Source organism: Larus michahellis, chromosome 1 (genome assembly GCF_964199755.1).
Source record: "Larus michahellis chromosome 1, bLarMic1.1, whole genome shotgun sequence".
Lineage (NCBI taxonomy): Eukaryota > Metazoa > Chordata > Aves > Charadriiformes > Laridae > Larus > Larus michahellis.
Window position 1 is genome coordinate 189595380 of NC_133896.1, and position 21191 is coordinate 189616570.

Genomic DNA, 21191 nt, shown 5'->3' on the forward strand with positions numbered 1-21191 from the left:
GGAGGGTAAAATTTTTTCCATGAAAGTGCAAATAGGACTTTAAGATGGGTTGGACAAATGGCTCTCAGTCAAATGACATATGGCAAAAGCCATGCCACTGCACTAGTCCGTTTTTGACTCCTTGCTTATGCACTTATATAGCAACAACCAATTCCACCTCAAACCATGGAATAAGGACATATTACAGTAATTTCTGATTGAGGGAAGCAAGATACAAGTTCTCACTGAGCCAAAGTGAAGTCTCTCTTTTTTTTTTTCCTCCAAGGAGCACACTGAAAAGCCTCTCTCATCACAGTGAATAACGGCAAGGCTTTCATTAGCCAGCAGTTATCACTGAATACATGCAGAGATGGTGGATTCATAGTGCACCCCCGTGCAGGCATCCCCATTTGGGGATGAACCTGCATGAGAGTACAGACATTGCACACACCAGGATCCTGTCTCCACAGACCAAACAAAAACTTACACATGTCCTTTAAAGTTTAAGCTGGCATTATAAAGAGAAAATGTGTTAGGTGCAATAATGTTTTGAAAACTGTTTTTATACAGTTAAATGATGAGAACTGAGGGGTTTATATCTATCTTACAGAGATTTTCCAAGTCATGTTCTATTACCCCCTGATATGCAAAAAAGCCCCAGCCATCTCCCCCAAAAAGATGCATTTGTAAGTTTCCAGAAACACATAGACGATATGTGGGAATTGATGTTAAGGTAGAAAGCAAGCTTCCAAGCCAAAACTACAAATAATTTCTATTGCTGTGCAAACCAAAGCAAAGCAAAGCTTGCATAAATCTTCCTACTATGCTCATCACTCTGCTTCAGTTACATGCATCCTGGTCCTAACATTATTGGGATTTAGAATTAATGACCCACTGAGATTTATAGGGCCAATTACACCTCTCAGCATTACCACTTCGCAGGCCCCTACAGCCTTAAACAGACATTAGAAGGTCACTCAGAAAACTCCTATTAAGTTCAACTGACTTCAGAAGAGGCCCTTTGCCAAAAAAAAAAAAAAAAAAAAAAAAAGAAAGAGCGAAAGAGAGAGAACTCTAAATAGGAGATGCTTTTAAAAAAAAATAAATACCACTTTTATCAATATTTCTGTAAAACTGACTGTGCATTTTTCTTGAGGGAACCGCTTAGAAGCATTTACTAGTTGCATCCAGTTGAGTCCATTTGCCATTTGGGGTTTTTTCCATCTCTTCCAAAAATACGGAATAAATACAGCTGGATCTAGCACTGGTGTGGAATGCAGTGGGAAATGACAGAATAGTTTAAGTGTATTAATGCGAGTGTGACAGATATGACCATGGAGTGACGTCTAGAGGGATTGCTCAGCGTTCGTGGAACTGTGAGGAATTCACTTGGCGACATCCCTAGAAAGTGAGAAGTCCCTAAATTAATATTGCCCAGTTGCAGTAACTGAGGCAACTGAAATCATCTTTGCTCGTAGACAGCATTGCGCACAGATTGCTCAACGTAGACAATTCCATATGTTCTTGTGTTTCCTTTCCCTCTTTTCACAGGCATGGCTTTCTTTGAGCAACCCAAAGTGCTGAGAGTGATGCAAGTCATGGAACAGTAACCACACATGTTGCACAACAGAAGAAAGTTTTGAAATGAAGGAAAAGCACAGCATTTTTTTTGTAAGAAACAGGCTGATAGACATACAGATATGATCAAAGAAATTCAGAATTCAAAACCGTTTTCTTCATTTAAGGATTTTTAATGAAGGGAAAAAAAATTACTAAGTAGATAGCTAGTCAGACTTCTGCCTGGCATGAATTAAGCCATTCAAGTACACACAATTTATAATAGAAACACCAAAAAGCACCTTTAACTACAGCATCACTGCCAAATGCCACCATAATTAGGCTAGAAATGCTGTGCTTCGAGTCATGAATAGGATGTGTTCAGCCTTATTTGCTATATAGGATCATGCCATCCAAGTTCAGGCGGCAACATTTATTGAGAAATACACTGAAAGATAACAACTGATTTAAAAGGGGTTCATGTAAGTTTACTTAAGGAGCAACTTCAGAGATTATTTTCAATTACTGAGATAAAATCATGGCTTCTCTCAGGAGGAAAAAAGGAAAGTGTTTTTTTTCTATACACTACATAGAGCATATGAAAGCTTTAAGAATAGTCTGATTTCACAAACAATATCTGTCTCTTACTAATATCCCTCAACTCTGCTTTTCCCTCCCTCAAGTCATTTTTTCCAATTATTTTCAACATTTTCTTTGATCGATTAATAAAAAGCAGCTTTCCTGCTGCAGATAACAGGTTACAGAATTCCCTTTTACATTGAGTAGGTTTACCCTGCTCTCAAGAATACTAGCTGATGGTTTTATTTTCTTTCACCAAATCTGCAGGGCTCTGGCCGATCGTTGACTTTTTCTGCACCAAACTCCTCATTGATTTCAGAGAGCATGAGGATGACGGCAGGACATAAGCACTAAGTGCCAGTACTTCTAAACTTGCATGAGGATCCACAATTAATAAACCAGAAAGCCTCTATTAACTTTCATTAAAAAAAATAGCTTTGACAGCTTGTCTTGCAAGGCTGCAGATCTGGAAAAAAGCCCTCACCTTCCACTCCTCCAAATGCACTACCAAACAGCTCAGCATCCCTATTTAATAAGTAACACATGGCATCCTCATCTGATGCAGAGGGGATACAGCTACACTGTCTACTTTAGACAAGTAACTTTGCTATGACTTAACCTTGTAATTGTAGGGTTGCTGTACATTTGCGGCGGAGACACTTAGACACCTGGAGCAGGCAATTCAGAGCCCAAGGGGCTGCGATACATATACTGTGTAAGCTCTTAATTCAGGCACTTAACGTTACATGCCCAGAGCGAGCCTGTGCAGTCCCTCCACACATTTCAGCACAGTACCATGCTTCATGCATGCTGTACGTATGAACCTGAGTCCCTCTGCTATTTCAGCCTTGCCGCATCACTTCACTACCTGCATCTCCACGGGTAAGAAGAAAAAAATGTACATATGCAATATGCCTCTTTAGGCAACAGAAAACCTCAGGAGTTAAAGGGCGGGATGTACACAGAAATAAAAAAAAAAAGAAATTAGATTTATTTTTTTCGGCACAGAAACCTGGAGACATGTCATGAACATATATTAGCCCTCTTAAGACAACTACTCAAGATATTGATGGAGTTGACAGTGCAATCTTGTCACACTCCTGTCAGATCGCCATCGGACTCACGCACGGCAGACCTGCAGCTCCAGAGCAGTTTAGCTCTTCTAATACGTGTCATCCATCTTACAAGGTATATTTTATTAGTTCAAGAAAAAAAAAAATAATAATCCACATTCCAAATAGTAGAGTCACTGACAAGCCACAGATCTTTTGGAAGTAAAACAGGAAAGCATATTTGGCAGAACATTTAAGGCCTTACTAGGCTGGGAAAAAAGCCCACCTTTGTGGAGAAAGTAATGACATCCGTATGCCTTTAAAGAAAAAAAAAAAACACAAAGGTTTTCTAGTCATAAGCCATGACAAAATTATTGGCTGATCACCTGCTGTCTTGCATGCACATCAAGCTGTTTTTCCAGCAAGAATTGTTCACTTACATTGCTCAAATGAATGTCTCTCTTAAAATAAAAAAATAAAAAAAAAAATAGCCCATTGAAAATAACTCCCTAATCTGCCATCCTTTCAATAGAACTGAAGTGCTCTTCACACACATAGTACACAAGCATCTTGAATTAGCAGGGAACTATTTTTAAATACATGAAGGATAAGATACGAAATTAGTTTCATGGGGAATGAGAACCTTAGAGATTATTTACTTTCCCTTAATTACTTCGACTCACCACTCATTTAGCTTTCCAATAGTACTATCTATTTCACACTCAAATTTTGATACTAAAGACACGTGAGTGTGTTTTTTGAACATTTAAGATTATGGGTCTTAATGATACATAAGCACATTTCTCAAACTGACTTACCCACATAAAAGCTAAATAAAGATACCATATAGTACAAATATTCCTTTCTTTGGAACAACTGCCTCAAAGTAAGAATCCCTACACAAAAGCAAGCACCTTTCTTCAAGCAAAAACATGAAAATTCTGACAACTGTACAAAAGTATTACACTAGGCGCTAGTAGCCTCTTATACTACTGGTCTTCTATAATGTAAGGAGCAAAAGAAACATCATTATTTAAAAATTATTTCTGAGAGCAAGGAACTCAGCTGACAGGACAGCCTACCCGAGTCCTGAGCCTGAGAGAGAAGCTTGAGTTTTTAAGCTTTCAAACAAGAAGAAATTAAGTGTGGCCACACAGCGCTGCTGGGCTACATCCACTGCCCATCCTTCCTTCATATGACACAGGCACACTTCTGTCACTTGCACGGGATACAAAAAAAGAAAAGTTAAGAGTAGATTAAATGGTATTCCAGAAAGAGAGCACTTGTGGCAAATTTCAAATATAAAAATTAAAGAAAAACAGCAGTAAAAAAATAAGATCTACAGTCTTATCCCTGTAGAAATACATTAATTAGGACAGTTATGACAGAGCATTGTAATATCAAAAAAGTGGGAAAGTAAATAGAAAGGATGAAGGGAGCAAAGAAAAGGAAAGTAATAAGGAGGACAGGGCATTAGAAAATAGCAAGTCTGAAATATAAAAGAAATGGAAGTCACAGTAAAAAGACAGAGGACAGATTGACACAAAGAAAAGGAGAAAGGAGAGTTATAACAATGAAAGGAGAGAAGGCAAGACAAAAAAGGCTAGGGAGACAGACATACAGAAGGGACTGCTTAAAATTTAAAAAAAAAAAAAACACAGAAAAAAAAATACAAACGAGCACAGCTCTGCATTCCTTCTCAAAAATTAGTCTAGAAACCAGAGCTAGAACCAAAGTAAGTGAAATTCACTTCATTGGCTAACGAAGCTTCATTCGATGCTGACAGCTCAGGGCTCAGTCCTGTCTCTGTCAAGCAGTGGGACTTTGTGCCAGAACTTCTCAGCTCCCATAGGATTAAGGCTGAGCTGAAGCAATGCCTGAATGATTTTCTGCACTTAAACACCTGAGACATTGCATACCATAGCATCAGCTCTGGATTTTTTAAGATAACTAGTCTCTACTAGGTAAGAGAATTATGAGGTACAAATTCAGCCACGGTACTACACATAGCAGCACATACTACTGCCACCATGTATATGAAATTACAAGTTCTCTCATTAAGCTGAGTTATCAAACAATTTATTATGTTATATAGTACCAATAATTCTTCTATCAGCTGTCAACGATTAATTTATCAGAAAAAAAAATATATACGGGCTGTTACAGCAATTAGCAAAGGAATCACCATGAAATGAAGTGGATTTTCTGAAGGCTTTCCAGAGAGAGATGGTAAGAAAGAAGCTTTGGGTTCCACTTTCCACCAGTGAATACTGCAACATTCCAACAAAACAGCCATTGCCGTTGAGAGGAAGAAGGAGAAGAGACCCTGAAAAGAATTTCTCAAATCACTTATTAGAATATAATGAATATTAACAATAGACAGTACAGATTCGCTTGAGAATTGAGTATTGCTGGGTTTTGGATCCCTTCTTCTAGGCTGTTAAGGTTGCTAGGGATTTTCACAGTTAATGGTGTATTTCCATATGAATGTCTGAAGAAGGGGGAAGGGTTTGCAAAACTGAATCTTAAGCGTGGAGTTTTCTTTGTCCTTTGGAGAGAAAATCCGATGTACGACACCTTCAAACTTGACTATACATTATCAATTTTTAGAAGAAAAATTTACATAGAAGATGTTTCAAGAGGCATTGTGAGGAAGAACTTGCTCCTCTTACGATGGTCAGTAGCAATGCACCAGAGTTGCCATTATACACATTCCGAGGGCAACAAGCGGCCTGCAGACCATAGCAGCTTTGGTTTGCTTTAACAGATAAAAGCAGCAAATTCATTTTGTTTTAAACAGATTGTACGTTCATTTTTCATAGACCATTTAGAAAGCACATTGCTGTGGGCTTCCCAATGACAAATACACTGAGGCACCAGCAAGTGACAATACACTTTGTACTCCTTGACATGGATGAAAGAATTCAATTCAACTTTTCTTTTTTCTATCTGGAAAGAGAAATGCCTGAGAAAAATATTTTTTAGCCCTACTTCCTGAGTAAGAAGCTTAAATGACGCTCTGTCTGCGTCTTCATCTGTTTCTCCTCCTTTCTCTTCACTAATTTGGAGTGACATTGGTCAACAGCAACCAAAACTGACAGAGGGCAGAGTCCCTTCATTTTCATGCAAATAAGTGGCTGAATAAAGAACAAAAATTATTAACAAATGTCCTATGGTTTGAATGGTAGGTACTCAACCTTGCATCAGAAAAATCCACAGAGCCATCACCACTGAAGGGGAACCTGCAGAATACAAGGTGACATTGACTCCTCACTCACACCACCACCCTTTATCTGGTTATTCTCCCCATCCTTTAGTATTCAAACCATCCCAACTCAGGCAACTCTTATTTACTGCAAGTATACAGTAAATACAGACACGCTTTCATTGGCAACTGCTGTGGCAGTTGATCTTCACACCACAGTATTATCTTAATAAACTGTCTCTCAGCCCCAGGGTCTTTGTTCTCATATGAGTGACCTACAGTTGGTCACCCTGTATCTTATACAAAGCATGACGAGCGCAGAGGTTATACGAGTTAATTGCACAGTGACTGCAAAAATAGCATGCTTTCTTCCTATCAGCAATGTGGTCTTTCTCTACTGAAAACAATTGGAGTTACACTGTAATTCAAGTTAATGAGAGAACTGTATATCTGGATAACTCTATCATTAGTTAATGTTACCACCACACAAGCTTGTCTGTATGGTATTTGACAACGAAATTCAAGTTAAACAGCCTCCTCCAGAATGAAGACAATATTGGATTAATTAGGTAACTTGCTACACATTTAGAAAATGAAGATGAATATCCCTTTTATAACCATATTAAAATCCTACGGAATAAGAACCAGATTGTAAGCTGTTATTGTAGTGTAACTCATGAATATGTCTTGAATTACTCAAAATTTAAATCACTGGAGATCAGAATCTGGCCCCATACATCTTAAAAGAACACTTGACTCATTGCTCATGTGAAAAGGACGCAATCTCCATCAACACATAATGCACAGGAACAAATTGTTTCCTAGGACTGTTCAAAATTCTCTGCCAGAAGAATTTGTATTCTGGTACTCCTAAAATCTATGTTATTTTTATTGGTTTACATGCTACTTTTGCTACTAGCTACAGAGTGAATGTCTGGAGAAAAGCAGGAACTGGGGTCCTTTACTCAGTCTTTTCCCCATATGCTTCCCAGAATTCAGGCAACTTTCTCCCTCTGACCACTGGAAATACTGTAAGAAGTCCATAAAGCCTTTACAAGCTAAAAAACAAACCACAGACTACTGAATTCACTTTGTAACATGATTATTCCTCTAACATGGTCCAAAACTGAAAGCATGCAACTCTAAATAAAACACACAAAAATGTCGTAGCTGAGTCACAAGTCTCTAAACAGTCTGGTCTACCATTCTTTTAGTCTATTTTTAGTCATGCTTTAACAACTTGGGATACATCTACATAAGCCTTTTGAAGACAGATAAGTTTTCTCTCTACCTATGCTTTATGATGCTTCTGCATCAGCCAGGGCTGAACCTCAAGTTGTGTTAGCAAGGGATCATGCGTGAAAAAGCAAATTTATCAAAATGTTTCAAGCCTAACAGTGCAACATGGCAAAATGCTCTGCATTGAGCTGGGCAGGGAACAAAATACTTTTCAAATCAGAACCGTCCACATTCAACTGCCAGTGTCTCCTATAACTTGACTGCTACATATTCCACCGTTCTGACACAAACAGGGATAGCAGACTGATCATCTGGATTTCAGCTTAAGTTATGAAACCACGCTCCTTCTGACTGTCCCGCTTCCTTTTACCCAACTCACTGTAAGGCTTGGTGAGAATCACAGACAAACAGAATTGTAGAATCACAGAATGTCTGGAGTCAGAAAGGACCTTCAAACATCACCTAGTCCAACCCCCATGCCACAGGCAGGGACATCTTTCACTAGATCAGGTTGTTCAAAGCCCCATCCAACCTGACCTTGAATATTTCCAATGATGGGGCATCCACTACTTCTCTGGGCAACTCTCACAGTAAAAAAAAAAAAAATCTTCCTTATATCCAATCTAAACATACCCTCTCTCAATTTAAAGCCACTGCCCCTTGTCCTATCACTACAGGCCTTGGTAAAAAGTCCCACTCCATCTTTCTTGTAAGCCCCCTTTATATACTGAAAGGCCGCAATAAGATCTCCCCAGAGCCTTCTTATCTCCAGGCTGAACAGTAATCCCCCAGAAAACCTGAAACTGAACCCAGAATTCCAGTGTCCATAAAGGGGAGTGCCCTGAGGCACCAAATGCAGCTGAAACTGCTGCCTAGACCCACTCCCTTTTCCTTACTGAGTCATCCGCACAGGATGCGGATGCAGGCAGCACTGGTCCTAAAATTTTGCTACAGTTGCATGTTTTCCGTGACCTGCATTTTGATTTCAAAGATCCAAATTGAAATTGGTGGGGACCAGCTGCACAACATATGCCACAATCCATTGCTGGTTTATATTTCTGCTTTCTTCAAATCAAGTATGGTGTAAAGTGAGTGCAAATAGAGCTGGAAACAACTATGCAACAGGATCAGCTGCATCCTTCAAAGACAACACACTTCTATCTACCACGTTCTTGAAGACTTCAACTGGCAAAGGCCCCACAATGTTCACACAATCCATTCTAGGACCTCTGCATCTTTACCACTACAAAAAAAATCCTGAACTTGTTATTTATTGCAACATTTTCAGCCCATGACTTATACTCCACTCACTGTGAGCACTGCAGACTTTTTTTCCTCATATGTCAGACTTCTTCCTGTTCTCCATCTTCATTCAAAGCATTAATCCTGTAATTGAGTTTCTACAGCTGCTGAGGCCTCCTTCAAATATTTTTCTCAAATATTTGGTGTTATTTATTTGCAAGTTAGAGGAAGAAAGTCTCCACTTGCACTGGAGTGTCATCAGGCTGTACCTGGTCCAAATCCTTCTGAAACCATCATCAGTTGCCATCCTAAGATTAGTGATTCTCTGAGGAGTATCTTGCTGTATAAGAAGTTTTTTTTACAAAAGTCACATTCATTTCAGTTTAAATAAACTTGAATTATTGAGGACCACAGAGTAGAGGCAAAAATAAAGATAAGATCTTCCTCGGAGGCTGTCCAAGAGTAACTGAAGGAAGGGAGCATAAATCCTCTTTTTTTCCCAGCCAACTCCTAATTACATAGATGGTTCTTTCTCACCGAGGTGAACTCAGCATCAGGACAAACCTGCTTCAGAAGTTCTCATTTCAATTTGTTTCTGCCACTACTACGCTTGCTCCTCAGGCACATACAGAACACCTCCTCGTCATACAGTCATCCCATGGTATCCCTTAGAGACATGGCTGAGTGTTACAAAGGTCTGCTTTTTTCCTTGCACGGATGCTCACAGCCACTCTCTGAACACTTCCCATATTCACTGAACCACCTTGCATTAATAGAAGTGCTGTTTATTTTAGGTTTGGGCTTTTAGTTCTGCATTTCCCTATTCCTTCATCCATTTAACAGCAAACTAGTGAATTTAAATGTCTTTAAAAGGGCAGTACACGCAGGCTTACATCTTACCCTAAACTGCTCATTTCGTGTTATGCTGACAGGAACATTAGCACGAAAGCAAGTTTCTCACCAAGTTTGAAGTCTTCATTTTCCTAGTGTCTAAGATAGGAGCAGCTATCGCTCTTTGTTGTCCCTGATAACAAAGACAAACCGATTCCTCTAGAACGAAAGGACGTTGAAGAGACACTGAAACAACCAGAACAGTGACTTCAGTGATCATCACAGCTATATTTCAATGATGACAGGGTTGTCAAAGCATCTCATCTTCAGGATTATCAAATTCAATCTTCTGCTTTCAATTCAATATTCAGTTTCATCTGGCAGTCCGTCTGACATTGAAGAACCAAAAGAAAGGGATTTTCCGCATGATTTCAAGATGACCACTAGTCTTTTCTGTCTAGCTACTCATGCAACATTTATACTTTAGGTATAGAAGAATTGTTTGATTACAGTGGGTTGACTGACTCGCTTCACACTACTCCCTTTATTCCTGAGCAAGATAAGCCTGAAAATTATTCCTTTTATCATTGCTATTTTATTTGTAGTATACAGTAGTGAACAGAATCAACTTTGTTATTATGGAAAAGGTAAACCTAGGTGTGAGACTGGCAAGCTGGCCTTACACAAAGCTGCCCTGTCCGACGTGCTGCCTATTTGCTGTCCGGATTTGAACAAACGAAGCCTGCTCTGACCGCAGAGTTCTTCCTTCTCTTCCTTCTCGTCACTATCCATGGAGAGCGGATTACATTAAGCAGCTACTCCGTTCTTTCAGTATCAGCGAGCCTTCTCTTTCCTTTCCCCCAGAGACCTTATGCAGTTACATAATCTCCCTTCGTATTTTCCAAGAAACCTAAGAAGAAATTCCAATTTTTCAGCCTTTCTCTTTTATTTAAAAAATGTTAATAGTTTCCTTCCCAGGCTGAAATTACAGCTGCCTTCTATTTCGCAAAGAAAACAATACAAACTACACATTACGTATGTTCTGCAAAATGATACAGAAGTTAAACAAATGCATCATGAAAAGTAAAACTGCAAAACCCAACTAATGACATACGCACCACACCTGGTTTCACATGTTTTTCTGTAATAGCATTAACCTTACAGAATTGGCAAGAAACTGGATAGCTAAGTAGATTGGCAACAGTACACCAAGGCTTCCACCTGGCGTGTATCAGCTCAAGTTTAGCCCAGCTCCCTCTAGGAACTGCAGATGCGTGCTCTCTCACAGGCTATCGATGAAATAAAATGGTAATGGCTATCTGGTTCATACAAAATAGGAGATTACATTGCAGAAAGAGAGTCATCAGCATAAACAGTATTTCCTCTTCGTTAAGACATGACTAACCCTAAACGAAAAAAACTGGCCAAGGATGCCTTCATTTGCTAAAATGAAATTAACCTAAGGGATGCTCATTTTAGTCCAGCTAATGGAAAAGTCACATAAAGAAGATTCTAAAGCAAAAGTACTTTCCAGGACCTTTAAGCATTCAGCTTTCACACGTAACAGCCTGCCACCAACACCTCCGTTTATGCTCTGCCCGGAGATGTTGGAAGCCAGATGTGTGTGCGCAGAGGAGGCATGAGGATGCATGAATACACCATGCATTTACAAGCTAGTAAATCCGCGCGGAATGCTTGTTCACATCCAGGTGCTCGTCATCCTTCTCTGTCAGCAGAGCACTATAAACACCCACTTTTTTGATATATCTATAGCCATACTACCCTGGGCTGTGATCTCGGCAGATTTCACTGCTAAGCAAGGGTCACACCACCAAGGAAAACCCTCAATAAACTAAGTGGATCACTCATTTGGTAAATGCAACTCTTTCTTCTGAGTCAGTGTTGAAGTAATGCCAACATCCATCATAAGTCATCAGAAGAGATTAATCCATGGATCTTTGCCACCAAAATACAGGCTTCTACCACTGCAGAATTAGAGAGAACTGCTTCAGTTGGTAGAAAATAGCAAGTTCTCATTCTATATTCAGAGGAGCCACTGAATTAGGATATAACACAATTTCACAGAATGTGAGACCAGCAAAATGTTAGGAAGCAATCCGCTACTTTCAGATGAAACAAACTTATTTGTCATCACTGAAAGTCTTCCTGACTCTTCTCATAAGGGCACGAGTACCAGCGCCCATTCTAAGAGTACGTTCTCATTTTGGATATTGCATTCCACCTCCCTAAATTCACCTCACACCTTTATCAGCTACTTCTGTTTCATTTCTTCTTTGCTTCCCTGTCAAAATGCTTCCCAACAGGTATGGCTAAGTCTGAACAGAGTTGTAAAAAATATTGTTCAGCTCTCACTGTATTCTACCCCAGGCAGAGCTGCTGTATCCTGATGCATTTTTACACTGTATGTAGGGCACAGACCCCTTTAAAATCCACATAAAGTCAACCTGTCATACCAAAATAGTTGTATGTTAGCCACTCTGGCCATGGAGAGACTGTCCCTCATCACGTATTGATGAGATCTAGTATACCAAACCCCACACCCTAAACGCGAACACTATGTTAAAAGCACCTGTATAAAAATGCTTTAAAGCCTTATTTAACTTAACTCTAAAAATATCTAAAAAACTTTTAACAGAAACAAATTGTAATTAAGATTGTTGTTGACCTAGCTTCTCCCTGCAAAGGCACCAGAATAATAAACTTACATTTACACGGTATCTTTCAGTCCAAAGGATTCCATCCAACAAGTCTGATCATACACACACTTACACAGAAGAGCGTTATTAACATACACAAGTAATCCTAAGTAAACCAATCTACTCAATTTCATTACCACCAACTACTGAGCTTGATCCACTCAGCTGTACGGGCTCTTTTTATCTACCTTATCCATCCATCAACAAATTGTCCCTCTAACATCAGCAATGCTTTGGCAACAACTTCAGTCTTAATCCTTATGTTCCGCCTAAAAAACCCAACCTTCCTCCAGCTTTGTTCAACCTCTTCTCAAACCTCTGTCACCAAGGTCATCAACCAACCCCCAGAGACAAACTCCAGCAAGGGCTCAGTCTGGCTTACCTGTCAGAGTACTTGTTCTTAAGCAGTTACCTGGGGCGTGTTGGGAGTGTACTGGTTTTTAAGAGACAAAACAACATTTTCCATCTTATTCTGCACACAGAAAACCTAGAGGAAACCTAAAACTGTCTTCTACAATTTCAAAACACCCCTTTCTTGCACCATCAAGTACTTAAACCAAAGGTCAGTCTCACCAACCGGCCCTGCCCCAGAGCAGCTTTCACGTCTGTGTGGTACTCCTGCAAGATCACCGATTTAATCATTATCGCGCAAGGGAGGGTTATTCTGAATCACTTGTTTTTACCTTACGGTTACCGAAATAGGCATCGTTTAAACAGTTGGCTGTCAGGTATCCACAAAGCATGGCAGAGGGAAATCCACCTCCTCCTCTGCAATTGGCATGGCTGTTGGAAAACATTCCCTGATGATATCAGTCTGCACAACGGGTTGTTTTCTGAATACTTGCTTCAAGTAAAATGAAGTGCAAGAAACCAGTGTAATAATTCCAGGCAAGCATTCCTCAAGAAGACTGCCGCTACACCTTGAACCTGCCTCTTCCCTGGCTGAGCTGTCTCCCAGACTGAATAGATGAGGGAGTAACACACCTTAGGAAAGATCATTCATACACCTCAGCCTCTTCCAGAAAACATGCCACTCATGGCAGTAGTCACAGAATCACAGAATAGCAGGGGTTGGAAGGGACCTTTGGAGATCATCTAGTCCAACCCCCCCTGCCAAAGCAGGTTCACCTAGAGCAGGCTGGACAGGTGGGTTTTGAATGTCTCCAGAGAAGGAGACTCCACCACCTCTCTGGGCAGCCTGTTCCAGTGCTCTGCCACCTTCAAAGTAAACAAGTTTTTCCTTATGTTAAGATGGAATTTCCTGTGTTCCAGCTTGTGCCCGTTGCCTCTTTACTTGGCTAAGCCAGGTCTCTCAGCCTTTCCTCATAAGAGAGATGCTCCATTCCCTTGATCATCTTTGTAGCCCTCATCAAGAGTTGCACTACACACAGATTAGCCAGATCACAGGAGACAGCTGTTATGAGCCCAGGGCACCTTATGGGGGGACAGGAAGGAAGCAGTAGTACTTACATCATTGCTACCTGATGGCAGTAAGCTTCTTTAGATGATCAAACCAAATGCTGCAGAAACTGTCAACAAATAAGAAGCTGGCACCTCTGTGCCCTCTACACCACCTCAGGATGCTCATTGTTTTCAAAAGGGAAAATGAACAAATGGATAAACCAGAACTGCTTATTAAAAAAATCTATGGTAGTCGATCCTTGCACATCCACCATCCCTGCATTGACTCAATCGGAGCCCATCTGATGACCCTGTTCTGATTCATGCATTTATAAAAGCATAAAACCCAACTGTCTTGGTACTGGAAACCGCTTGGCCAAAGTATGAACATTCTGGTTTGAGAAAAACCAAGTCAAGGATGGTTGGCCCAGTATCTGACCTAGTTTCTTTTGTAACCTTCAGCTAAAACTAGAATGAAACATAGACATGAAAAAGGGCTGTTAGATCTTGTACTCCATCTCCTTCAAAACGCAGAATTGCCTCCTCCAGTATATTCCCTAGTGACTTGCCTACTCTTATTTTAAACAGCTGAAGAGGGGTGGGGGGCTCTCACTACACCTGGACTAATACAGGCTCCAATACATTAAGTTTTTGACCAGAATTCATCTTAAACTTTTATTTCCTTGATTTCTCCATTTATTCCTAGGTATTCTCCCACATAATGCACCAAAAAAAAAAAATCAGATTCCTTTGACTACAATACACTTCAAATATCTACACGTAGTTAACCTATCTCCCCAGATGCAGTGCCATCCTAGAAACATGTACATTTTTTAATATTTCCCCTCATCTAGTTCCTCCAGACCCTCAAGTATTTTGTTACTCTTGTCTAACCTTCATTCAAATTGTAAATATCTTTCTGTTGATACAGTATTCAGAGTTTTCAGACACGTTCATGACAGACTCTTATAAAACAGGAATCCCACCTCTTTGTTCGAGGACCTTTTTCTTGTCAGCTCAACCACAAACCATGCTGTTCTGTAATCAAGTCACACTGCAGACTCATGTATTAATTCCTGCTGGGTCTTAATTCTAGATCCCTTCCAGCATTGCTACTACCCGTCAGTACGTTCCTGGTTTGAGACCCCTGTGAACTTGCCTTTTCCCCAGATTTGTTCCCTTCACTCTACTATCCTGTAGGAATTCTTCTTAAGTTCTGTTTACTCAAAAGCAAAGATGTTAGTATCAAAGGTTACAGGTTTTGCTTGAGGCCTCTGTTCAACAAAGCATTTAATTACATGCCCAACTTTAGCCACATGCTTAAATCCAGTTGATCTAAGCAAGCAGAGATGAGCTTAAGCACACATAAAATAAAATAACATAAAAAAGTTAGGCATGCAAGTTGGTGCTTTGCTGAACCAAATCCTCAGTTTTTCTAATCACTTGGATGGTTTATTTTACATATTTGGCAAGAATTGACAGCTCAACGCTTTTATGTTACAGGATTTAAAAATGAAGCTTCAAGAGCTTCCAAAACTGACATCATGCTTTTGTTCCTTTCTTAAAATAAGAATACGAAATAAATACCTAAGTAAATATGCAACAGTACAGTAATGATTAAGTCTATAGGATTTAAACAGGCAGTAAGTAACTCTACATTCTCATTACTGAAGTTCCCTCTTGGGGAAAAAAAAAAAAAAACACCACTGAAAATTTGAAAAAGCACATGTATCTCAGCAAGATATGCAGCACGTTCCCCGTTAGCTCATTAGCCACTACCACCATTGCGCAGTTAAACAGAGAGAACAAAGCTGTCCATTTCTTAATTCATGTCTACCAAACACCTTTAAATGCAATGGACTTAACTCACTGCTCCATGAAAGATGGATTTTTAGGGGGGAGAAGTGGGAAGAAGGCACTAGTCTTTGGTTTTGGTCATGGGTTGACTATTTACATGAGTCGCCAACCCACATGACAGAAGATGTAAGATTTTACATTCATGGTCAGTAACAAATACAGTTGGCATAACAGGAATTCCGTGGAGAGTATTTAAAATCACTTCCAAATGTCTTCCATTGTTTACAAACAGAATACTTCACGATCTTTCTTTCCCTCTTGTTTCTTGTTTGTACTTTTTGTTTTCTTTGCCTTCCGTCATTCTGCTGCCTGGTAAACACAGGCAGAGGCTAAGCGGGGACTGCAATTAGGCAGCCACACCAAGCTTAATCTGCGGACTACCTAATTGTAAGACTTGAGGTTTGGGAGAAATGCCATCTGAGAAAGAAACAGAGAAGAAAAATTGGAAAATGACTACTTCCTCTCAATCCATAAAGCCTTCCAAAATTCAATTAACATGTTCTAAACTAAACCATCCACACATGCTATGGGATTAAAATATGTGATTTCAAATATAGACAAGGAAGTAGGTGCTCATTGATATTTATCAGAATTATAATATTCTCTGACCATTCCACTTAGGCATTTCTTATTGAAGTGGCATCTGTTGTAACACTTTTGTACCTTGAGATGATCCAGAAAAATACCTATAGGCAATATAAAGAAATTGTAGATGACTGCGGATCGGATCTGTTAAATAACGCTGTGAACCCCAAAGTCAGAGAACGCCATTCCCGCGTGTAGCACAAATACTGTTGTTTAATAATGCATACATGATTAAGTTCGCTGTCTTCCCACAGCAAATTTTTCTTGTGATTTTATAGTGTCCCGGATGGAAATAATACCTTCACTGTTGCCGATTCACTGCTGCAAACAGGAAAACTACCAGTGTCTTTACTTACAGTGTGCCGGCTGTAAACACCGCTGGAGAGCAAAAGACTGGTAGTTAGAACTCTCTGAACAACTTTTTGCTACTTTCTCCTGTATCGGAAGGAAAGGTGGCAAAGAACAAAAGCTCCTCTGCTACATTGTACATCCAGCTACTCATCTGTGCCTGCTTACCTGCCTTCCCTACTGCAGTTCAGCATCTCCAGCAGCCTTGGAAGCAGGAACACCTGCTGGAAGGCTGAAAGCCACCCAGTAAGCACCGATACCGGGTTACAGCCACAGCTTGCACTAATGGATTTTTTCAGATAGATGGCAGTGCGCAAAGTGCATCCGAGATTGGTCCAGGGTCGAGATGCCATTTCAATGCTTCAGACACTTTAACTAAGGGAATTACTGCATTATCAAAAGCACTTTTAGAAAGATCACGGCTTTAGGACCCGATCCGGCTGCATCGTGTTAGCTCCAGCTCTTTTGATGGGGTGAACTGGGTGCCAAGAACGTAAACATGGCAAAGCAGCCCTTAGGATTTTACTTCCCAATTCCTCAAAGCGGCAAAGGATTTTTCTTTTAATACATTCTACCAAACACAGTTTTAAAACACAAAGCTAAAGGATGACTAATGAGACAAAGTCCAGAAAGATATTGCATACTGCATACAGGAGACGATAAATCTGATTTTCAAGCATCTGTAATACCATAGATTTAGAAATAGTCCAGCAATAAGAACAGGGTATTTCAAATCACTCTTATAGGCAAAAATTATACAGCTACTACTTAACTTTGTGCCCTCTTCATTCTAACAGACATTGTTGTCAAGCTAGGAGAGCAGAGTGAAATTTTAACCATTTAACTGCACCTACGCCAGCAAATCCCTTTCTCACAAGAGGAAGATATTAACAAAGCAGCTGGAGCAAACAGGAGCAAATCTCACTGCACAATTACTACTTCTGTACCTACTACTTGTGGGTTTCGACGTACAGCTATCATGATGTGGAAGCATCCACCATCGTTTTGTTTTCTGCTCGCAGTAGGGGGTTGCTAGGAAACAAAATACTATTGTCTGATTTCATGATCTATTGCCTGGTTTGCCTGGCAATAGAGTCTCCTAAATCTATTACCAGATTATTTTCTATTTCAGAGAGAGATTAAGACTAACATTAAAACACATGCACAGAGAGAGAAGCAGTAAAAAAAATGCCTCAAAATTCAGGGGAAAGGATGTATATAGTCCAGGTGGAGGAAGACAAACTATCCTGAGAAAAAAAATGAACTTAAGCAGTCTGGTGATATTTATATACGCATGCACTCACACGTGTATCAGCGTTCCTCGACTGTATCTATAGTTCTGCCGACTTGTCAAAGACTCTCTTGCTTCTGAGGATACAAAACGTTCTCATACTACTCAAGAGCTACTGTACGCTGCAAGTTCTGTAAATACCACATGCTGCAGAACGCCTGGTGCAGGCGAGCACACACGCCGGAGTCTTTTTTGTTCTTGGAATTCAGCTCAGGGTTGTTTCAGTGCCTTCATTTCTTTATCCAACCATTTTATGGGGTTTTTTTGCACATTTGGACAGATAGAAGAGTCAGAGAGAATTCCTCACTCTCCTCCTCCTCCACCCCTCCCCCCTTCGGTTGTAACATGAATAAGTAAATAAATAGATTGATAAATAAATAAATAAAAGGATCAGGAAAAGAGATCTAAAACCAAAAGCCACAACAGCAAATTTCACATATTTTTACAGTGGCAAGTCTTCATAACATGAGAGATTAAAAGATTATTAAATCCAGACAAACGTGGTTGCTTATCAAGATATCCCCAAAACACAACAGGAGACCTCAACACCAAAAAAACAATCATGCTTAAAAGCTGAGAGTCAGATGAAGAGACTTCAGCACAAAGCCATAGAGAAAAAGGTTTTAAATAAAACCGGCAGAGTAGTTATTACTCTTTTATGTATATCTACAATTTCACACCATGCACAACATGCACTATTTCAAAGTCCTTTCAACTTATTTATTAACATCTGTGCATTTTATCATTCCATTTTAAATTTGAGGGGGAAAAAAATGAATGAGGTACATTGCAAAAGACATCAAAGCTTTTGACATATTACAGCAGAACTTCCAGTGATAAAAAAAAGTAATAACACACAACATAGAAAATACACAATTCACAGGCAGAATCTGAGAGCTTCTTGTCTCTCCTGCCCAGAGATGGATTTATTCAGCCCCTACCTTCCTTTCAGAAACCAGGAGCCCTCACCAAATACACATTTAGAATTCAAGAACAAGAGAGTAAAACGCAAGAGAGCTTTTTCCACCCCAGACAACTGCAAGCTACTTCTAGCGATTAGATCAAAGCAACCGGAGATGGACACGACCCACAACCAATCCCACTCCTCGCCAGGGTAGGATACAGCTATTCCCCAGCTGGTAACCCACTACAATAACACTGCTGGTCACAAAAGGGTGCCCAGCCGTTCCCCTGTCCCCTCACCGGTCGCACACCGACATCCTGTCACCTAGAGCTTGGCTGAAATCTGTTTCAAAGCTCGAGGAAGGGGAGAGGAAGAGGAGGAGAGGGATGGGACAGTCACCTCTCGAGCTGCCACCAAACACTGTTCTGCAAACTGCAGGGGGGCTGCCGGGGTCCTCGAAAGCCGCAGCTCCCTAACACTCTCGGGGGGGGGGGGAGGGGGGAAGAGCGGGATTTCCAAGCGGGGAAGGGACCCCGGCGTCCCACCCCGGCTGCGCTGCCCGCCGGCCCACGCGTGTCCCCCGCGGGGGACGCTGCCCGGGGCGCGGCGGGGCTCTCCCCGGCGTGGACGCGGGAGGGGGGAAGCAGCGGGAGCCCCGTCCTCCCCGCCGCTGCGGCAGCAACTGCAATTAAAAAAAAAAAACCAGAGAGAAGAAAATAAAAATAAATAAATAAATAGCCCGCTAGCGGGAACGGGGAAATAAAAACCTACCCTAAACAGGCGGACCCCAAACAACAACAAAAACCGGGCGCCCAGGAGAGCAAACTTTCTGACTCACCGGGGAGAACCGGTGCCTGGCGAGGGATGGGGGGGGAGGGGGGGCGGCGGGGGCGACGCACAGCCCCGCGGCGCCGGGGGAGCGGAGCCGGGCGAGGCGGTCGCCGCCGGCGGGGCTGCGGCGGGGCCGGGGCAGCGCGTCTTTCCCTGCTCCCTTCGCCTTCCTTCCCTCCTCTCCCTCCCCGCCTCGTCCCTCCCCGGCCTCCCACCCGTCTCCCCGCCGGGAGCCGCCGCGGGACCGCTGCACCTACCGGCTGCCGGTGCGGGGCCGCGGAGCAGCGGGAGCCGCGGCCGCCGCCGCCGCCCCCCCGTTCGGCGGCTGCCGGGTCCGGCGGCGCTGCAGCAGGCGGAGGACGCCCCGCGGCGGCGGGGAGAGCGGCGGGGGAGGCGGCGGCTGCCGATGCTGGGGCGGCGCGGTGCCTGGGTCGGTGTGTGTCTGTCTGAGGGTGTGTGCGTGTGCCGGGGTGTGTGTGTGTGTGTGTGTGTGTGTGTGCGCGCCGGGGAGGGATGCTGCAAGGGACCGAGGGAAAATTCTCCCCTCCTCGCAAAACCGCCGACAAATGGCAAGGCAGGTGTGCAGCGGAGGCAAGGCTCCCGGAGGAGGAGGAGGAGGAGGAAGGGGGAGAGGGGCGGTGAGGAAGGCGGAGAGCGCACAGCCCGGCGGGCGGGACTGGGGAGGCGTGGGGGGGAGGGGGGAGGAAGGACGCCCTACAAGCCGGGAATGCCCCCGGCACCCCCGGCAGAGCATCATGCAGCAAGTTTTCCCTGAGGCCTGCCCTGAAAAGTGATTCCCAGCGCTCTGGGCAGGTTTGGGAGCAACACCCCATCCGATGGGATCAGCGCTTCCTCTGGAAATCCTCCTGTGAGAAGCAGTTGTATAGAATCACAGACTTGCCTAGGTTGGAAGGGACCTTTCAGATCATCGAGTCCAACCATCAACCTAACACTGACAAAACCACCACTAAACCATGTCACTAAGCACCATGTCTACCCATCTTTTAAATACCTTCAGGGGTGGTGATTCCATCACTTCCCTGGGCAGCCTGTTCCAGTGTTTGATGACCCTTTCGGTGTAGAAATTTTTCCTAATATCCAATCTACAGAGGCATGTCTTATTTGCAAAGGCTCACACCTCCCAGTTAGCTGTGGGTCAAAACCAGCACCCCTCAGGGGCAAACACTTGCTACAGGGTCTGGTTATTTTTTTGCTTATTCATCTCCCAGGCAGGAGACAACCCTCAAGCGTGGGGAGAGGACCTGACCTCACCTTTCTTTCACCAAGCCACGGGGCAGGTGGCCAAGGACAGCTCTTCCCAGGACAAGGCGCTGGGCCCAGAGGGGCTGGCGGCAACAAGTGCTTCCCCAAGGCCAGGCACTGCTCCTAGAGATGCCGCCGAGCTCCTCGTCTGACCAGAGAGTTAACGAAGGCTTTTGTGGCTGCATCTCGTCTCCCGCTAATCTGAACTCTTCCTGCTATTTGAGTGGGAAAAGCCCATTCTTCTCCTGGCCTGAATTACCCTGCAGGGCTGCTGTAAGCGGTACCTTTCCTCTGTGGAGATGGTTGTGAT

The 21191-nt window shown here is 42.3% G+C and overlaps 1 protein-coding gene across 12 annotated transcripts in view; it reads right to left on the reverse strand.

The window, feature by feature from the left end:
• ENOX1 (ecto-NOX disulfide-thiol exchanger 1) overlaps positions 1-20114 on the reverse strand; it is a 383990-nt gene extending 363876 nt beyond the window's left edge. For 3 of the 12 annotated variants that reach the window (XM_074565012.1, XM_074565005.1, XM_074564996.1), the window contains exon 1: positions 19876-20113. The gene's annotated coding sequence lies outside the window, so the exon portion shown is untranslated. Of the gene's footprint in view, positions 1-19875 lie in introns of all 12 variants that reach the window. The other 9 variants (XM_074564943.1, XM_074565021.1, XM_074564951.1 and 6 more) reach the window with 5 other exon arrangements.
• Between the last annotated feature and the right edge of the window lie 1077 nt (positions 20115-21191).